Source organism: Diabrotica virgifera, chromosome 2 (assembly GCF_917563875.1).
Source record: "Diabrotica virgifera virgifera chromosome 2, PGI_DIABVI_V3a".
Lineage (NCBI taxonomy): Eukaryota > Metazoa > Arthropoda > Insecta > Coleoptera > Chrysomelidae > Diabrotica > Diabrotica virgifera.
The window spans coordinates 106,686,418-106,709,094 of record NC_065444.1 but is presented as its reverse complement, the minus strand read 5'-3'; the positions used below and the strand labels follow the sequence as shown (position 1 = coordinate 106,709,094).

Sequence of the window (22,677 nt, the reverse complement as noted above, 5' to 3'; positions counted from 1 at the left end):
AGATGGATGACGTCACTAGTATGATATATAAGCCAAAAAATCGGAATTGAAAAACAAAAATCGACCTGCTTCGGAATTTTTTTAAAGTCGTCGGTTTACGAAATAATGAATTTATGCGATATTTTATGGACGCACTGTATAAACAATACATACAGTAGGAAAAATGAAAGAATGCCCATGAACGAACGTATAAAACACGCTGTATTTTCCTGTCACCGTGTCACACAAAAAATTGGCCAGCGCAAGTACATGTAATAATTATTGTTACATGTACTTGCACTGGACAATTTTCTTTGGGACACGGTGACAGGAAAATACAGCGTGTTTTATATGTTCGTTCATGGATATTCTTTCATTTTTCCGACTGTAAGTAAAGTAACTTGTGAAGCTGTAATGATTAATTTGATTTGGGAAGCTAATTAGTGGGTGATTTTCGTGATTTTTTTAGCAAAAAATAAAAAGACCAATATTTTGAGTGTAACTCACTTACTTTTAATGTTAGAAGTTTCTTTTAAACAAAAATAAACCTTTTTTAAACACTTTAAAACAGTTCTAATGAATTTTCCCCGAAAAGAGCTCCGTTTTTGGGTTATTTCACATTGAAATATTCGATTTGGAATTTGACGAAGAAGAACCTACTTTTCATTAGCTACAGCTACAACTTTGCTTCTATTGGGACTATAGACCTGATGCATACACCATTTTTTCAGTTTTTTATAAGATATATTTTTGCTAAAATAAATGAAAGAATAATTTTTTTGCTAAAATACTTACTTTTTGAGTTACCTGCGAAAACCGTCCAAAACATGTTTTTTTTTTGTTAAAAATGAACATATTTACTCGCAAATAACTCGAAAAGTATTAATTTAGTGGAAAAACTCTATAGAACAAAAGTTTCTTAGAATTAGTCATTTTATACAATTTCGGACTTATTTTGAACGTATATTTTTCACCCCCGATAAAATATTTTTCACCCCGTATTTCCCAATTTTTGTAATAGACAATTTCAACTAAATATTTCCAAATTTTCATCCTTCCTTTATTTTTTTGGAGGTTTTCGTAAAATTTTGTGTTCCCTGATTGGGCTATAATTACGGTGACCATATGTACTTATTTAAGTAGGACAGTACTTATTTTTAAATATTGTCCTAATGTACTTTAAAACCTTTCTAAGGACACGCGAATGTACTTATTTTTTCTAAAAAATGAATATTTTTATCTTTTACTAATTTTAAACAAATTTCTTTGTATACTGTTCCAGGTATTGCAGCTTTTGGGTTTTGATGGTTTCCAATATTTCCATTCTTTTGTTGACTCTTCTCGTGACTTTGTTGTTTGTTACAGGCTCGGTTCATGCTATCTTCAGGTACCTTCACCCACAGTTCAAATGATTCCAACTTTTTAGTAGTCGACGCGTTAATTGACCATGCTTCTATCCCGTAAAGTAGAGTCGAGAAAATATAACACCTTGCCAGCAGAATTCTCAAGTCTTAATTATTTCAGTTCTCTTGCACAAACTACCTTTCTCATTTTATTGAAGTTAGTTCTTGCTTTCTCTCTCTATTCGAACTTTGATTTCTTTGGAGTAATCGTTTGTGTGATTAATTATTGTGCCAAGATAGTTGTAGTTTTCAACTTGTTCTAAAGTTTTACCTTTAATTGTCAGGCTTTTATCATTATTTTGGGTTTTTGATAGCCTTATAAATTTAGTTTTCTTGATGTTTACTGATAATCCATATTGTTCTCCATACTCAACTATCTTGTTCATTAGCTTTTGGAGGTCTTGGAAGTTGTCCGCTATTATGATAGTGTCGTCCGCATATTTAATGTTGTTAATTGGCGTTCCATTTAGGTACCTTTATTCCTGCTGTTTCTCCGTCAAGAACTTTTCATAATTTCTTCAGAGTATGCATTTAATAGTAGTAGTGACAATACACACCCCTGTCGCACTCCTCTTTTAATTTCGAACTCTTCTGATGTGTGTTCGTTAATGCGTATGTGTGCCTGCTGTTTATAATATAGATTTGTTATAATTCAAAAGTCATTGTATTGTAATTGTTTTGCTTTGAGGACGTCCATTAGCTCTTTGTGGCGGACTTTATCGAAAGCCTTGTTGTAATCTATGAAACGGACGTACATATCCTGGTTCACATCCAAGCATCTCTGGATTAGTAGTGTAAATCCAAAGTGGGTTTCTTCAATATCCATATCAAGTGTTTGGTAAATGCATTTATGAATGATCTTTAAAAACATTTTTAAGTGTGTAAAACATCAGGATTATGGTGCGGTAGTGCGGTGGTCGCACACAAAACTTCACTGCGCAAGTGAAACATTTTTACACAAAATGTGTAACCTACCTAGAAAACTGGAGTACAAATTTTCATGAATTTAAACTATTCAAAAGCATAGATCTAAAGCGGGCTCCACATTCTCGGCGAAGTTACTTCGCCAAAGTTGACCGAAGTTCAAAGTACCCTCTCTACACACTCGTTCTACTTCGTGAGGAAATGCGATACTGACAAAGAGTGGTGCGATACCGACCAAGATCCCTTTGACCAGACCAACAGAGAATGGAAGTAGGACGAAGTGAGGCAAAGTTACACAAGGTGGCCGTCTTCACTCTCGTACTTGTTGAACCTCGATCGACTTCGGCGAGAGTGTGGAGCTCACATAAGAAGTGAAATAACATGAAACGATGTTTGTTATTCTCTCGAAGCTTTTAAATTGTATATCAAGGCAACCATGTTAAACGAAGATCAACTCTTTGACGAACTGTGAATTTTGAAAGACGTGGCTACAAGTGAAAAAATTGCTGAGTGGAACAGAGAAGAAAAAAATAGTCAGGATCGATGGCTTAAAGTTTTTAAGTGTGTAGATCAATTCAAAATGAAAAACAAATATTATGCGAATTTATTTTTTGTCTTCCGGGTACCTACTAGTGCGGCTATCGAGCATTTATTTTCTGTAATAAATAATTATTATTGGACGTCGGAAAAGTCACAAATGTCCATATCCACTCTCAAGGCAACGATGATGGTGTACGCAAATTTTGATGAGACTTGTATGAAATGTTTCATATTTACTTCAGTCGAAGCCGGACCTTCTTAAATTAATTTTAAGTTCAGAAAAATATGAATGATGCAAAAAACCGGAAGAACATGAGGTTATTCCAGGTCCCTCATCTAAAAACTCTTAATTACAGGCTTGTAACTTTTTCAAAGTTAATGTAATATGTTATATTTAGTTTAATTGATATAATTTTTTATGTCTAGCTACATAGTTTATTTATTTTTAATGCCAAAAAGTTATCTTTGTCCAATAACAAGATACATTTTGCGTTTGTAATACATTTTTGTTTTTTGTACTTATTTTTCTTTAAAAAGATATGGTCACCGTAGCTATAATCCCATATAAATAAATATAATATTTAGACCAGGTATTGCATTTTATCATAATTAATTTCTAGACCCCATCTTCCAGCTTTTTATCGTGTGGATGATGTTGTCTTGCTCTTATGCTAAAACTGTTTGATCATCGCCAGAGAACAAAAGGTTATGGACATAGTTGTCAGTTTTTGCTCCCATATGTCCAATGTCCACATTTCCATCTGTTAATGTTTTTCAATGTTTCATTTATATAAAGTTTAAATGGAATTGGTGACAGGCAGCAACCTTTTTCAAAGTCCTTTATTGGCAGTTATGGGTAGTTTAATCCAACTGTTAGAAAATGTTCTAACATAACGCTAATTATCATTTCTATACTTATATAAGAATCTTAACAAAATTCGTCGAATCCTTGATTATTTCAAAACAAACACATCTGCCTTATAGTTTCCAATTTAACTATGTAATTCCGAGAAAATACTGCTTCTCGCGGGGGGCCTCCCTTTTAGTCGGCGATACAAGGACCTTTGCACTATGAAAACATAAGATTCTAAGATACATCCTGTTTCCCACAAGCTCGGTCGAAATTAAGAACAATCTCTATATCCTTAACTTGACCAAGTGTGATTTAAGCTGTCTCGCTGTTCGGACTTATGTTTCCTAAAACCAATAAAGGCCTTTGTCCCTTTAGAGCTTCTGTTTATTTTTGAAACGTAAATTAGACACGCATAGGACTTTGATAAATGAATTCCCCTTCTTTTTGAGAAACCCGAAGGAAAGAAGAATCCTTATGTTTTAGTCGGTTTTCAGACTTGACGTTCCCGAAAACGGAGTGGGACAAGCCGAACTGAAACGACTATAGTTTGTTTTTAAACCAAGAGGAGTGTGAGGACTTTCCTGGGTGTGAATCTGTCTTTTTGGTTTACTCCTCTTAGTTAAAAAATAAACAACCCTAATAACACAAGACATTCCAGGAATGTTCCTAGAATGTACTCACAGGACATTGAAAACATTCCTGGAATGTCCCCAAATGCACACGAATGTCCCTGGAAAGTCCCAGGAAAGTGCTGTGTCAGCATTTTAAATATTCTTAGAATGTTCTGTTGGAACATTCCATGAATGTCTACGAATGTTCTTTGGACATTCACAGTATATGTTTTAGACTGAATGTCTTGTTGGAACATTCCATGAATGTATACGAATGTTCTTTAGACATTCACAGTATATTTTTTAGACTGAATGTCTTGTTGGGACATTCCATGAATGTTGGAACATTCCATGAATGTTCTTTGGACATTCACAGTATATTTTTTAGACTAAATGTCTTGTTGGAACATTCCATGAATGTCTACGAACGTTCTTTGAACATTCACAGTATATTTTTTAGACATTCTCTGAAATATATCGTCAGTGATGTGACAATACCTCCTATATCTTTTTTCATGAGGTTTGCAGGAGACGAAAAACATTTTTTAAGGTCACCTCCTGTTTTCATACGTAAGTTCTGACTTGTTTTGTAGTAAATAGATAGTTAAATTTACTGCAAAACAAGTCAAAAAATATATGAAAACAGGAGGTGGCCCAAACAAGTTTTTAGTCTATCTTACAAATCTCATGAAAAAACAGATAGGAGGTATTGTCACATCACTGACGATATGTGGCCATACCAAATAATACATTCTTGATAAATATAAACATTTTTATTGCAAAAAATCTTTTCATACATTTTTTTAATGTAATTTACTGATATTCCTATAAAAAATGTGTCACATTTGCTTTATAAACCTTTCTTTTGCCTTTCATAGCCACATATTCCATTTCCTTCCTGGTTTTTTGTAGACCACTTCTCTCAGCTGATTCTAAAAGAAAAAATAAATGGTAATTTTTCTATCCTTTACAATTAACAATCAGAAGAAATATTTACAGGTAATAATATGCATAAATAATAAATAATATTTAATAAAGAAAATAATAAAACATTTTGTATTTTGACAACGACGTCCGATGTGGAAGTAGAAACCATAATAAAGTTATTTTTTCAAGTAAATTGTGGCTTATTTCCCCATTAAAATAGTTACAATAATTACAAAAATGCCACAAAGAAATAGTTTTTTTACAAACAAATAAGTATTTTGTTTTATTATATTTATTGTTTTTATTATTTACTTTAACTTAAGATTATAACTTAATTCTTGTTTTCTATTTCTGATGTTTTTATTTATTTACATTCAATATTAATCTGTTTTCTTGTATAATCTACTTCGCAATAATTATGTGATATATTGGACTTATAATGAATTCAAAATTTTTTTGTAATTGGGCAACAATATCAACTTAGATCTCTGATGTAGATAATGAAGAGCAACCCCAAGTAGCAATTTTTCGACGCATTGGTTGTCAGTACAAACAAATGCACTGTATATAACGTTGCCACAGTGGACTTTCAGTTGTTTCGGCCAACGACCCCTAACCCGACTGACATTACGATGTTACAACGTTAAGTAATATCTTTAGTTATATGGGCAACTAAGTTATTACTATTGTGACAACTACATATCACAGTTAAGTTTTTTCAACAATCGCAACTACTTAAAAACGTTATAATGCTAAACTAATTTACGCCCATGGGTTTTCTGGCCGACTAGGTAGTTGTCTCTCACGACCCCAGGGCCTTTACGTATAGTTCTATAGATGTGTGACACGTTTACGGCAACTTCAGGAGCAAAAAAAGAATTTACTTTATAACTGTACTTCTTTCTTATTATTTTATATTTTATTTTGCTGGAAATTTTCGATTTATTTAACAACCTGTTTATTTGTTTTTTATTAGCTGGTTTCTCCATTGTCCATTGTTTTATCAGTAGATTTGATAAGCTTAAATCTTTGTATCAGCTTTGCTAGACAGGGTTGCCAGGCCAGTTCTTACTCTTTGAGTACTATATCCGTTGCAAGATAATTTGGCTGAAACTCCGACAAAATATGTACTTTTTGTACATATTTTGTCTGAATTCCATCCGAGTTATCTTGCAGCGGATAGTAGTTTTGCTTTCAAAAAATCAATAGAAATCAGTAGATTCTTTTTAGGCCTGTAAATACAGTAAAATCTGTGTTAACGGTTACCTTGTCAAAATCGCCTGGTTTCATAATCAACTTAAAGTAAACATTAAGTAAAGTTCACTTTAAAGTTGACATTTACCCATATATGAATTGTGATAAAGGTAGGTACCAACTTACTTAAAATTTAAAATCCTTAACTGATTATGAAACCGAGCGTTACAATCATTTTGAAAATTCTCCAAACCAATTATATGAAGATTTCCTTATTTAGATCTGGTATTTACCAGTTTCATTTCTCTGTCCATCTATTATCATCATCTACGTCCTGAATCTTATTTTCGGTAATGACATTGGGAAATTGTAACAAAATGTCTGAAAATTAATTTAGAAACGGGGTGAATACTATTAAAAAGCAAATTTTATTTTAGTGATAACAAAATATGGAAATATACCAAACATCTAAAAAAACATTGCCTACTAGAATTTTTTAAATAATATCAAAAATATACCAAAACAGTAGATATCTACTAAATGTGGCAACGCTGTTAAGGAGAATGATGCACTTCATTGCACTGGTCACATGACCTCTGTCACCCAATAAGAGGGTGCGTTCTAAAGTGGTTGGGATAGTCGGTCCAGGCCGTGTTTGGTCGGCGATTGGACTTCTCGGTTGTCTCATCCGTCTGTGGTTGGTAATAAGGTATATTTTAAATAATATTGGTAATGTTGTTTAATGCACCATTTTGGTTTTTTTGGGGTGTAAAGAAAATAAAAACACAAAATATAAAAAATGCAGGCATTTTCTAATACCTTTAAAAGCACCATCAATACATTAAATTTATACAAAACATCTTTAACATAAATTCTGGCTTTTATATTAAAATTAGATTTTTTAAATATACATATTTTTTGTTAAAAAGGTGATAAAAAATGAGCGCGTGTGTTTTTTAAAGGTGGAATATCCATATTTGACGGTAATCTGAGATGCGTTTATAAATTTCACATCAGGTAATTTTGTTTAAGTCCTTATTTATGTATTTATATAAATTTAAATACCTGATATGCTGTCAAAATAGTTTACTTTTTATATAGGTAAAAAAACATAACCAGCCCGACTCTTTGAGCAACCATTGCACGCAGTCACTTTTTATAGTCGCTTCAGTTGTCTTATGCAACGCTTAAGGTTGCCTAGGCAACGTCAAGACAACTCAAAAATCGTCCACCAAATTAGTGCAGAATTGGGTCGTCTTCTAGGCAATAACAACGTTGTAACAAAACGTTGCCACGCGGTAGACAACGTTGTCGCGTCGACAAATTGCTACTTGGGACGGTATCTACAGTTGGAAAAATGAAAGAATAGGGCTTTTCATCGATTGTCATTTGTTTCGAGCTTCTGTCATGTGTCACACATAATATTAATATATCTACGTCATATGTCTTTGGTTTGTATTATACCAATAACGTATGTCGTAGATATATTAATATTATGTGACACATGACAAAAGCTCGAAAAAAATGACTGTGAATGAAAAGCCCTATACGCTCTGAGCTTCGCTGGTGTCGCTCCTAGCGGTTACTAATTCAACTTTTACCGGTAATTTTTAAATTTATTATTTAATTGTTATCGCTTAATATTTACAACGCAAAAAAGTAATTAAATTGTAATCGATTTTTTTAAGATTTTTCTAACCATTTTGACGTTCTATTGATAAAATATCAATTTATTACTTCGGATACTTTGACAATAATCGTGTAGATGGCGCTAAGATTATAATAGATTATTTATAATTAGATATTACGGAACATTAAAAAAACTTAAATTCAGTATTTAAAACGTAAGTATATTTAAGGTAAAAATATATACCACAGCTTTGGCCAACTAATATTGTTTATAATTAATGTTTTTAATTTTAGTTTTAAATTAATCACTTTGACATTTATGTCAAATTTCCAGTAAACGTTTACAAACTTGTCACTACTGGCGTTCGCGAATTTGTAAATATCCCCTCTACGTACGAGCTCACAGCGTATACCCATGAACGATCACATCAATCACTTATTTTGTATTTGCTATCTTTTTCTATTTTAGAACAAATAGGAAATGATATAAAAACCTTAAAAATAAAAAACTGGAGAAAAAAGCACGAAACAGATCAGAGTGGAGAAGAATCCTGGAACAGGCCAAGATCCAGCCCAGAAAGGGCTGTCGAGCCAATGATGATGATGATGATGATGATCTTTTTCTATAACAAACGTTTGTGATTTATAGAAAAACACAGCAAATACAAAATAAGTGATTGATGTGATCGTTCATGGTTATATGGCTTTTCAGTCACAGTCATTTGTTTCGAGCTTCTGTCATGTGTCACATAATATTAATATATCTACGTCATATGTTATTGATATAACCAATGATACAAACCAAAGACGTATGACGTAGATATATTAATATATGTGACACATGACAGTAGCTCGAAACAAATGACAATGAACAAAGCAATAGGGCTTTTCATCGATTGTCATTTGTTTCAATCTTCTGTCATATGTTGTATAGTCTGTGTATAATATTAATATACACGGATTATACGAAATATGACAGAAGCTCGAAACAAATGACTGTGAATGAAAAGCCCTATATAGGGCTTTTCATCGATTGTTATTTGTTTCGAACTTCTGTCATATGTTATATAATCTGTGTATAATATTAATACAACACGGATTATACGACATATGACAGAAGCTCGAAACAAATGACTGTAAATGAAAAGCCCTGTTCTTTAATTTTTCCAACTGTATATTGTAATTGTATTATTAATTGGGTTAAGCATATTACCTGTGTGATATAAGCTATTGGAACAGCACAGTCTCTCAAACAAACAGTTGAAAGTGAAGTTCTGTCAATATCTTTTTCTAAAAAATGTTTTGAACATACTGCTCTATTAACAAATCTGATCTATACTTCATGCCTTCTTCGCAGGATCTTCTGGAAAGCTAAAAATACAAAATATATGCATTACTGAGCATTATTAACAAATTTTAGTTTTAAATAAAAAATATGATTAATGAACTCACAAAATATTATAAAAAGCAGCTTAGAAATTGTTTATTAGTATAGTCGTTTCCCTAGACACAACTGGCTAGTGATTTTAGTAGGTAATTTTTTTGTTTTTGGCCAATTTTGCCAAAATTACTAACTATTTGGTTATTATTTTTTTGCGTATTTTACCAAATTGTCAAAATTATTTACTAAAATCACTAGCCAGTTGTGTCTCAGACTAAGTTTAGCAAACCGACTATACTATTCATACTGTGTATTCATTGGTTGGTACTATTATAGTGTGTGGTCTACCATCCTGTTTATAAATGCATACATTAGCAAAAACGCAAAAAAAAAATTAATTTTACAAATAAACCGTTTGTTATTATCTCTATTTACTATTTTAGTTAGGAATAAGCAAGTTTGTGGCTTATTCGCAATTATTAAAATAATAAATGGATATTTTCTGAAATAGGGGCATGACTTTGTTTACATATTTGCATAGGTACTAACCTTTGAAACGTTATTCCTGCAGATTTTTTATCTACATTGCTTCTGCTACTCCAACTGATTTTATGCACTATGTTAATAATACTATTAAAGTTATTATAAAAGTATCCGAATTAAAAAAATATTCTTAAAAAGCACAAATAAAAACAAACAACGATCACGCACGGCAAGGTGGCCAAGGCCAAGATGCATGCCAAGATGACCGAAGCGCCGAAGTCCGAAGTGAGGTCATTGGTCGTTTTTAGTCACGTGATGCCCTCTCTAAGCACCATGCACAAATACATGCGCCGTGAATTTGAAAATGAACATATAGGAACATTGGTAGTATGTTCACAGAATGTCTTATGGTAACATTCCAGGAATAATTTAATCAGATGTTCACCGAATGTTCCCTAAATGTCCAGGACATTCAAATATTGATAGAACTTTGGTAGTACATTCCTGGAATGTTGTGTGTTGTTAGGAAATAAGTAATACAAGCACAACCAGATTGTCGATCTTTCGATGTATACGCGGTATATTAGGTACGAATGGATTATTATAAATTATTAAATTTAAGTATTTTAGAAGTATAAAACTTCTAAAAATCTTATAAGTTTAAAAGTATTTAGAACATTGTTTATTTTAAATCAAGATTATTATAAGTATTTTAGAACTTCTAAAAATCTTAAGTTTAAAAGTACCTACATATTTAAAATATTGTTTATTTTAAATAAATGTTTATTATCACCTAATATACAGGGTGTAACAAAAATACAGGTCATAAATTAAATCACATATTCTGGGACCAAAAATAGTTCGAATGAACCTAACTTACCTTAGTACAAATATGCACATAAAAAAAGTTATAGCCCTTTGAAGTTACAAAATGAAAATCGATTTTTTCGAATATATCGAAAACTATTAGATATTTTTTATTGAAAATGGATATGTGGCATTCTTATGCCAGGAGCATCTTAGAGAAAAATTATAGTGAAATTTCTGCACCCCATAAAAATTTTATGGGGGTTTTGTTCCCTTAAACCCCCCCAAACTTTTGTGTACGTCTCAATTAAATTATTATTGTCGTACCATTAGTTACCTTTAATATTCTTAAAACTTTTTTGCCTCTTAGTATTTTTTCGATAAGGCAGTTTTTATCGAGTTGAGGCTTATTTTTTAATATGTTTACATAAACATTTTATCGGGGTTTTGTTCTTTTAAAGCCCCCAAATGTTTGTGTACGCTCCAATTAAAATATTGATGCGGTACCATTAGTTAAACACAGTGTTTTTAAAACTTTTTTGCCTCTTTGTATTTTTTCGAGAAGGCGCCTTTTATCGAGATATGGCTTCTTTTTAATACGGTTCAAAATATACCTAAAAATGTAAATGATACATTTTTCATATTATTACCAAGTCTCCATAATCGTACTTAACCATATATACAAATATGTGGTGGATTTGACAAATATTCCAAATATCTCGATAAAAACTGACTTTTCGAAAAAGTACTAAGAGCCAAAAAAGTTTTAAAAATATTGTGTTTAAGTAATGGTACTACAATAATAATTTAATTGGAACGTATACAAAAGTTTGGGGGGGTTTAAAGGAACTAAACCCCCATAAAATTTTTATTGGGTGTCCGAATTTCACTATAATTTTTTCTTAAGATGCTACTGTCATAAGAATGCCATATGTCCATTTTCAATAAAAAATCTTTAATAGTTTTCGATATATTGGAAAAAATCGATTTTCATTTTGTAACTTCAAAGGGTTGTAACTTTTTTTATATGCGCATTTGTACTAAGGTAAGTTATGTTCAATCAAACTATTTTTGGTCCCAGAATATGTGATTAAATTTATGACCTGTATTTTCGTTACACCCTGTATTATTCTGAAGCTATTTCTTTGTGGCATTTATGTAATTTATTATTCCAAATTCTAAATGGGAAATAAGCCACAATTTAACTTAAACAATGATTGTAGATTGTATATGTTTTTTTTGTTAAAAATGAACATATTCTACTTCGAATAACTCGAAAAGTACCTACCTATTGATTCGGATCGAATCTAGTATCATAAAAGAGTTCTTGTATGTATTTTGTCCATATGCAGATTTCTTAATTTTTGTTTGTGATAATATTCTCCTGTTGTTCTCGCAGTTTGCTAGCTGTATTGAATTTCGAAAGACTGCTTGTTTCACCTTTTTAAGCATGTTACCTATTATGTCTTTGTTCTAACAAATCTTTTTCTAAGAATCACTATCATGTGATTTTAACCATTTTTTTTTGGCCTTTCGTATTTCGGTTTTTATTTGTCTCTGAATCTTGTTGTACATTATTTTGTTGTTCTTTGATTTTCTTCTTTCTTCGATAAGTTGCAGGATAGTGTAATTCATTCAAATCTTTCTCTTCTCTTTTCTTTTCTATTGCATGTTCTTCTCTGATCTTGTTAAAGGTTTTACATATATTTTATTACATACACCATTTTTTCACTTTTATAATAAGCTACTAGCTACTTATATTTTTGCTAAGAATATTTTTTTCAATAGAATACCTACTTACTTTTTGAGTTATTTGCGAAACACCGTCCAAAAATATGGTTTTTTTTTTTGTTAAAAATGAAAATATTCATTCGCAAATAACTCGAAAAGTACCTACCCATTGACTTAAAAAACTCTATAGAATAAAAGTTGCTTAGAATAAATCATTTTATCCAATACCGGACTTATTTGAATGTAGATATATTTTTCACCCCCGAGAAGGGGGTATTCCCCTCCGCTTTTGTAAAATGGAGGGAATGTAGAACTGTAAACTTTTTCTTATATAATAATAGACAATTTCAACTATCTATTCCCAAATTTTTATCCTTCCTTAATTTTTTTTGTGTTAAATTTTTCTTTGATCGGGCTTTACAAAAAAAAACACAACCACAACTTTTGATACACTTAAAAACTACTTTTGTTGTATGTAAACGTCTGATGATGTGGCAGTAGAAACGTTAATAAAATAATTTTTTAAGTTATCTTTCATCCTTCCTTTAATTTTTTTGAGTCAGATTGTTCTGTGATTGGGCTATGTAGCAAATAAAGACAAATAATTTATTAGTAATAAATTTTCCAAAAAAAACAACCACTACTTTTGAAACACTTAAAAACTACATTTGTATGTAAATTTAACAAATAAATAAATAAAAATAATTTATAGGTTATAAATTTTACAAAAAAAACACAACCACAACATACAACATTTTTTAAACACTTAAACATTTTCTAAAAACAGTTATTAAAAACTACTTTTATATTATGTAAATCTCCGAAGTGGAAGTGGAAACGTTAATACAATCATTGTTTAAGTTAAATTGTGGCTTATATCCCATTTAGAATAATAAATTACATAAATGCCACAAAGAAATAGCTTCAGAATAATATATTAGGTGATAATGAACAATGATTTAAAATAAACAATGGGTGCGTTCGGACGACCATAGCGGCTGGCATTCAGCAGAAATCGGCTGAGTGGTTGTATCCAGCCGTGATAGGGAAAGCTTAGTAAATCTCTCAGCGGCTGGCTTCCAGCGGTGACGTCTGACAGCTACTGCTGGCTCAGCTGTCCAGCCGCTGTGGTCGTCCGAACGCACCAATGTTTTAAATACTCTTAAAACTTGTACAGTGAGCACGTAAAGGTTGGAATAAATTAATTTTCTCGAGAATAGACAATTTTGGAAAAAAATCCCAAAACAGGTCGATTATTATTTCTAAATTACGACTTTTCGGTATATATATCATACTAGTGACGTCACCCATTTGGGCGTGATGACGTCATGGAGGATTTTTTTAAATGAGAATAGGGGTCGTGTCATAGCTCATTTGAAAGGTAATTCTATTCTCTATTCAGTAATATAAACAATAACATAATTATTTATACAGGGTGTCCAAAAATAATTTTTTTAATTAAATTTATTGTCAGAAAAAGAAGAATCTGTGTAATTTATTTAATTTAAAATACATTTTCCTGCTATCAGAACACAGGAAAAAATGTTTATTTGACAAATAAATATTGTTTTTTGCAAATTCAATATTAAAGCAGCCACCCATCTGCCTCTTGACAATTTGAACGAAATTTAATTTAAATGCATTTAATTTAAACGAAAAGCAATGATTTTTTTTCAAATAAACATTTTTTTCTGTTTTCTGAGAGCAGCAAATTGTATTTTGAATTAAATAAATTAGCATATTCTTCTTTTTATGTCAATAAATTTAATTCAAAAATTTTTTCTCTCGACACTCTGTATACAAAATTATGTTAATGTTTATATTACTGAATAGAGAATTGAATTACCTTTCAAATGAGCTATCACACGACCCCTATTCTCATTTAAAAAAATTATCGATGACGTCATCACGCCCAAATGGGTGACGTCACTAGTACGATATATATGCCAAAAAGTCGTAATTTAAAAATAAAAGTTGACCTCTTTCGGGATTTTTTTCCAAAATCGTCCATTCTCGAGAAAATGAATTTATTCCAACCTTTACGTGCTCACTGTATATGTATAAGATTTTAAACTTCTAAAATACTTATAATAATCCATTCGTACCTAATATACCGCGTATAAGTACATCGAAAGATCGACAATCTGGTTATACTTGTAGTCGGTTCAGTTCGGCTTGTCACACTCCGATTTCGGGAACGTTAAGTAGTTTTCAGTATTTCAGAATTTCAGTCTCTCAGTAACTTGTGAGCTGAGCCACCCTGATGGCTAGACGCTAGACGCTCGCGTTTTTAACTCTACTCAGAATTTCTCTCGAAACATTCTCACTTCCCGGCTCGAATTTTCTTATTACCATTACTCGGTTTTTCACGTGAACTGTTTCTCTTTATTAATCACATACTTGACTCTCAAATCGCGGTTCACTTTACTGTCGATTTTACATAGCAAATTTATGTATGTTTGTTTCTAGTAAACCCAATCCCAATAATAATTATATTTTATAGTATTTTGTAAATAATAGTGATTGTGTATAAATAAAATAATTATCCCACACGTTTCTGAATCATTCCAACACCTATTTACACCTTGCTTCGACTCTACAAAGAATATCAGAGTCTAATTATATCAACCACTATACAAGCTGGTTCCCCTCTTGTGTGAAGGACAAGAGATATTCACCAGGTCCTTTTACCATTGGTGAAGCGTCCTGCACACCAACTTTTATTCTACTTTCATGGTTTTTTTACCGCATCTTCCCCTAGGGTTATTAACAGGGTGGTTTATTTTATTTTAGAAATAGTCTTTTATACATCACATATTTACATAGCAATTTTGAAAAATACATGTTTTGGAATCTTAACAGTTTGTTATAAAGTTTACAATTTTTAAGATAGTTTATTGTTTCACTAATGTCTTCTGTTAAAGCTTCTTTCAGGTTGGGTTGTATTTTCGCTGTGAATCTTGCTGTTAAATACACTGGACAGTTCGACAGTCTATCATTATATGTTATACTGAAGTTGGTATCTGGTAGTTGTGGCACATCGGCTGAGGGTCATTGAAAATGCTGTTATCCATGTGTAAATTTTATATGACCTAGCCGCAATCTGTTGAGTGAGGACTACTTGGTCACAGTGCCGTATTTAGGATATTTGCGGCCCTAGGCCAAATTACCCCGAGCGGCCCCTGATAACTTCACGATTATGTAATTAAAGCATAAAGACAATAATACTAGACGAAGTAGTTTTCAATCCTAATAGTAAATTATTAATATTGAAAATATCAAAATATTACTAAAAGATTTTTAAATTGAAAACTTATTGGTACACTTTCCTGGTGACACCTCCAAGACTTCTACAATTTGCAAGTCAAATGGATGCTGCAGTGAAGACGAGAGGGAAGGAATTCTACACTATGCAATTCACATCCCCCGTCTGCAGCTGGTAAAGTTCCAACGGAAAAATGCACCTAGTTACTCTACGGAGTAATACGACTATAAAATAAAATAAAAATGTATACCATTTTTATTCAGTTGCAATGCGAAGGCAAAACAATCTTACTTTTCAACTAGAATACGGAGTGCAGTCCAGTCCCTTGAATCGCGATTTTCGGCTCTTATTGGAGCCTTCATCGGAAAGAACGTAGGCACTGTTCTCCATATTTTAACTGATTCGCATCGAGAGGTTTTCCCACCCATTGCAACTGAAGTGATGATAGTAGGTGGCTAGCGCCATCTGGCATTGAAAGACGAAGTAGTTCTCAATCCTGATAGTAAATTATTAATATTGAAAATATCAAAAATATTACTAAAAGATTTTTAAATTGAAAACTTATTGGTACACTTTCCTGGTGACACCTCCAAGACTTCTACAATTTGCAAGTCAAATGGATGCTGCAGTGAAGACGAGAGGGAAAGAATTCTACACTATGCAATTCACATCCCCCGTCTGCAGCTGGTAAAGTTCCAACGGAAAAATGCACCTAGTTACTCTACGGAGTAATACGACTATAAAATAAAAATGTATACCATTTTTATTCAGTTGCAATGCGAAGGCAAAACAATCTTACTTTTCAATTAGAATACGGAGTGCAGTCCAGTCCCTTGAATCGCGATTTTCGGCTCTTATTGGAGCCTTCATCGGAAAGAACGTAGGCACTGTTCTCCATATTTTAACTGATTCGCATCGAGAGGTTTTCCCACCCATTGCAACTGAAGTGATGATAGTAGGTGGCTAGCGCCATCTGGCATTGAAAGACGAAGTAGTTTTCAATCCTAATAGTAAATTATTAATATTGAAAATATCAAAAATATTACTAAAATATTTTTAAATTGAAAACTTATTGGTACACTTTCCTGGTGACACCTCCCACACTTCTACAATTTGCAAGTCAAATGGATGCTGCAGTGAAGACGAGAGGGAAGGAATTCTACACTATGCAATTCAACAACTGAACAATTCACGCATTGCAACTGAATAAAAATGGTATACATTTTTATTTTATAGTCGTATTACTCCGTAGAGTAACTAGGTGCATTTTTCCGTTGGAACTTTACCAGCTGCAGACGGGGGATGTGTACCATTGTGTCAAGCTGAAAATTGATCTAAGATTCAATGGCGCAACGCATATGTTTCGTTAATGCACGCCTTAAGCTTAAGATCTGTTGGTGCAACCAGGCATAAGAATACAACAAATAAACTTTTAGATCGTTCAATTCATTATTCTCTTATAATAAATATCATATCTAAACTCTAAAAACTCACTTTTCTAGCTTTTTCAAGTCTAAGGCTTGAAAAAGCTCAGCATTTAAAACAAAACTGGCCGAACTAGACAATCTAGAATCTTCGTCAGAAGTCGAGTTACTCAAGTAGTTTTTGATTCTATTCAATACGCTGAATGATTTTTCTCCAGATACATTAGATGTCATCATGCATAGTAGAATGCGCAAAGCCGTGTCCCATATTCCGAAATAATGTTGTTAACTGTTTTTCGTGAATGATTTTCAGATACTCCAAAAGGATATTTCTCGGAGGCTTGATAATCTTGTAGTCATGAGGTTCTCTTTCTTCATCAAACATATCTTCAACAAAGCGTTTGAACTGTACACACTCTTCTCCAAAGTCGCCACCTATGTTGATTCGATACTTTTTAGTCAAAATAGAAACGTTTACCCCGATTTCTTCAATGGAAATTGATGATAAGTTGTTTTAAATCCAAATTCTTCATTAAGACTGAAATAAACTTCGGACCTTTGATTCAATTCTGAATAAAGCGTGTCAATTACAACATTGGATTGTTAAGTTTTCTTTGCCATTAAAGTGGGATTCAGTGGATTTATCTTCTTTGTCTTAGCCAGGGAGAGCTTTTCTTTTCGGGCGTCTTTTTATTTCAAGAATATATTTCATTTTTAGACAACTCTTTTCCTCTTTTTTCATAGGAATCAAAGTTGTCTCTCAGACTCAATGCATACTCCTTTAGAGATTTGTATGTTGCAAGTCACATTCAAGTCTGTAGCAGTTAATGTTTTGCTACTCTTGTCAAAACGTTGTAAAATACCGTACCACGTGTTTAGTAGAATAGCCATTCTCTTATTTGAAAAATTGTTTACTGATTTCAATTCAATTAGTAATTTTTTTTACCAAAAAAGTTTTTTTTTACAAAACGCTGCGGCCCTTATTGCTTGCGGCCCTAGGCCACGGCCTAGTCGGCCTAGTGGTAAATCCGGCACTGCTTGGTCATCATAAGAATCTTATGTTTTTGCCACGTGTTTGAGCATTATAAAGCATGTCTTTTATTTGTGTTAAATTGGCATAGGATACATCTGATGATACCCTTTAAGGCAGCGTTTCCCAAACTTATTTTTCCGTGGCCCGGTTATTTTTGAGCTTATCCTTCGTGACCCACTAATTTTTTTGTATATCCTGGTATGTGTGTGCAAGAAAACATTTATTTTAGTTTTATAAAATATACACTCACCGGCACAAAATTCCGCCACCCAAAATTTTTGATTAAGTTTGACAATTTATAACTTTATTATTTGTGCTCCGATTTTTAAGATTCTTGCACCAGTTTGTAGGTACATGTATTGATGTCGTTTGGTATTATTCCGTTAAAAACAAAAATTTGCTTGCATGGCATTATACAGGGGTGAATGGAAGCGTTGTATTTTCTCCTTACTTTAAAAAGTTCTTTGGAAAAATAGAAGAGCTGATTTTGTTTCTTAGTCCGGTCATATGATCCCGGAGGCATCACTAAAATTTTGTTTTTGAATTATCCGAATATGTATATCTTTTCTTGTAAGAGCTAGAGCTGTACCATTTTTTATAAATAAAAACATTGATTGACTCATAAAATAGAAGTTGGACTGATAAGATTAGATTGGCCTGCACGCAGCCCAGATCTCAATCCTATTGAGCATTTATGGAATGAATTAAAAAAAGGTATTCGCCGTCATCCTAGGCCTCCAGAAAATTTGGTATAGTTATGGCCCTGGTAGAGGAATATCGGGCTATTCCCCAAGCAAGGATAACACATCTTTATTCGATGCCAAACAGATTGAGACCAGTCGTTGCTGCAAGAGGTGGACTTACCTTACCCACAATTGAATTGTTTTGTTTTGTTGTTAATTTTAGTGCGTTTGATATTTTTAATTAAATGCAGTGTTTTGATTTACAGCTCTTACAAGAAAAGAGCTATTCGGATAATTCAAAAAACAAAACCCTAGTAATACCTCCAGAATAATACAAAAGGAGCATGAAAAAAAATCAGCCCTCCAATTTTTCCACAGAATTTTTTTAAGTTAGGAGAAAATATAACGCTTTCATTTTGATACTGGAATAATTACATATGACATCAATACATGTACCTATAAACTGATGCAAGAATCTTGAAAATCGGAGTACAAATACATAATAAAGTTACATATTGTCAAAATTAATCAAAAATTTTGGATGGCGGAATTTTGTGCCTGTGGGTGTATTTTAATAAAGAATCATTAGCTCAAACAAAAATGTAATAAAACAAAATAAAAATCAAATACTTTATTAATGAGAAGTATCCAGTTGTTTCTGGTTAACTAAAAACTTCACGTTTTAAGGAAAAGATGTTAATGTTAATTTTATCCTCAGATACTTCCAAACGGTTTCTATATTTATTTTTGAGGAAAACCGGTGTTGAAAACCCCACCTCACACTTATAGGTTGTAACAAAAGGAATTAGAAACTTTATCGCTTTTTTTGTTAGAACTGGGTACTCCTGGTGGCAGGACAACCAAGAATCTATCAGTGGTATTTTGTCAAATAGGTATGTCTTTGAATGCCCTATCACACGATTGTTTAATTACTGACTTTATATCTATATAAGGATGTTCTGTGTCGGATTCTACTTTAAATGGATTCCTTATCCATGCTTTATTGCTGTGGATGGGAGAAAATATTCCTTCAGATTTGCCTCCAGTCCTAGCAGGGGTTCCTTGAAAGCCGCTGAAATCTCATCCGACAATGAATTCACGTTATACTCTTTTTGTTTTGTAGTTCTGTTAGCTTTGTAATTTCCTGCTTCTGCGCGACGTGTCCACAAATTAAGTTTTTTTGTTGCAGCTTTTTCCTTCTCCTGTACTTTGAATACAGTTACATTGCTACCTTTTAATGTAATATGTAAATTATTGTTGGAGAAGTCAAAACTATCACAAAGATAGCAGTGGCATTAGTCAGAGCGCGGCCTTAAAAAGCAAGATGTGAAACGGCGAAGCTAGACGACCCGGCATTTTGCTTTCTTGGCCCGGTACCGGGTCGCGACCCACCATTTGGGAAACGCTGCTTTAAGGCAATCAAGAATCTGATATGATGACAAACTTTATATATGTGATGGTACACAGGTTTAGTGTATTGCAGATTGCTTGCAGTTCTCCAGTATATATGCTACACTTACTGGCTAAGTAGGTGACAGAAGTACTGTCTTCGAAAATAGCTGCAGCAGCTACACCATTGCTGCTTTTGGAGGCGTCAGTAAAAATAGTCTGAAACCACAGGATATCTGGAGATGGTAGAGTGGAATTGTTGTTTTATTTCAGAAGGATTGTGTGAATGCTTGGGATAGCTGAGTAAGGTAAAATCTACTTTTGGTATTTGAACTTTTCAGGGAGGAGACTGGCATCTGTTTGTAGACAAGGCTCTCAACTGATATAATATGTGTATATCATATTCAAATCGATTTATGCGTTTGTTAAAATAGTCTGGGCTGATTATCGGAGAACAGGACATTTTTGAGAAAAGTTATTTACCAGCAATTTTATTGCTGGAATCGAAGCTTATGATTATATATATTATTAATATAGGTATGCAAAGTCCGCAGATAGTGTGCTACTTTTTTATTAACAAAATTGCGCCCCCCAAATCGTGTTTTTTTCAATTTTTGCTCAATAACTCCCAACATTTTAACTTTACACCAAAAACACCCTAATAAAAATTCACCGAAATTAAATTCTGCATAAAAACATGTTTTTCCCGATCTGCTCCGACGAAAATGTTTCTCGGAAAATGCGGGTTTTCCCAACAAAATCTTTAAATTTCAAATAAAGTTTTAGATAAGTAATTATATACCAATAACTAAATAACTAGGTGAAATAAAAGCTTTCTTGGTCTAGATTATAGTTCCAGAAGCCGGTGAAATTAAACGAAAATTTTAGCAACAATTCAATTGTTAATTAATAATTTACGGTCGCAATAATAACCAAAATAATTATGATACACTGATCAAACTTTCAAATCTTATAAAGATGAGATGCCTATTTAATATGTTGTCGACAAAATATTAATTTTTAATTTTTTTTGAATAATCTTTAAATGTTTAAAAAATATAGTTATAAACAAATTAACGATTCTCAGAAAGTTTTTATTATATTCTAATTTTAAAAAATAGGTAAAATGCGTATTTCAAAGATCTTGAAAATTAATGCTTTAATAGTTATTTATGATATAAGTGTTAAAAGTACGGGTTTAAGGCACGCATGTGAAAGTTTGCAGAATGAGCGAAAGCGTCCATCACATATTTATAATCTTTGTAAGTTTGATCAATGTCTCGTGATTATTTTGGTTGTTATTGTGACTGTAAATTGTTAATTAACAATTGAATTGTTGCTAAAATATTCGTTTAATTTTCACCGGCTTCTGCAGTTATAATCTATACCAAGAAAGCTTTTATTTCACCAAGGTATTTATTTATTGATAAATAATTACTTGCACAAAAAATTTATTCGAAAATTTGAGATTTTGTTCGGAAACCCACATCTTCCGAGGAAAGTTTTCGTCGGAGCAAATCGGGAAAAACATGCCTCTATGTAGAATTAAATTGGGGTGAATTTTTATTGAGTGTTTTTGGTATAAAGTTAAAATCTTCGGAGTTATAGACCAATAATTGAAAAAAACACGATTTGGGGGCGCCATTTTGTTAATAAAAATAGTAGCACACTATCTGCGGACTTTGCATACCTATATTATTAATATATAGAATCATAATATTCGATTCCACTGGTAAATAACCTTTCTTTGTACTTTACTAATTAGACCAGCGTATTATAACTATTTTTTTAAATTTAAATATTATGCAAAGAAACGAAAAATTTATATTATGGATAATATTTTGGTTATTATTGCGATAGTAAATTGTTAATTAACAATTGAATTGTTGCTAAAATATTCGTTTAATTTTCACCGGCTTCTGGAATTACAATATATACCAAGAAAGCTTTGATGTCACTAAGTTATTTAAGTAATTATTGATTAATAATTACTTACCTAAAACTTTATTTGAAAATTAGAGATTTTGTTGGGAAAACCCGCATTTTCCGAGGAAAATTTTCGTCGGAGCAAATCGGGAAAAACATATCTCTATGCAGAATTTAATTGCGGTGAATTTTTATTTGGGTGTTTTTGTTGTAAAGTTAAAATCTTCGGAGTTATAGAGCAATAATTGACAAAAATACGATTTGTCGGCGCCATTTTGTTTATAAAAAAAGTAGCACACTATCTGCGGACTTTGCATACCTATATTATTAATATATAGGATCTTATAATTCGATTCCAGCAATAAAATTGCTGGTAAATAACTTGTCTATGAATTTTGCTAGTTAGCCCAGAGTAAAAGGTAAGTTTCTAGGGGTAGACAGACCTTAAGTAGAGATTTGGAGTTTTTCTTTACTAAGCTTATGAAGGGATTTTCA

General features: G+C 32.3%; 1 long non-coding RNA gene across 1 annotated transcript; it reads right to left on the bottom strand.

Moving 5' to 3' along the window:
• Nucleotides 1–5,067: 5,067 nt before the first annotated feature.
• LOC126880175 (uncharacterized) lies at nucleotides 5,068–10,163 on the bottom strand. The gene is made up of 3 exons (XR_007696463.1): nucleotides 9,991–10,163; nucleotides 9,274–9,431; nucleotides 5,068–5,242 (listed from the first exon to the last, which is right to left on the bottom strand). It is a non-coding gene; the product is annotated as an uncharacterized LOC126880175 (long non-coding RNA).
• Nucleotides 10,164–22,677: the final 12,514 nt, after the last annotated feature.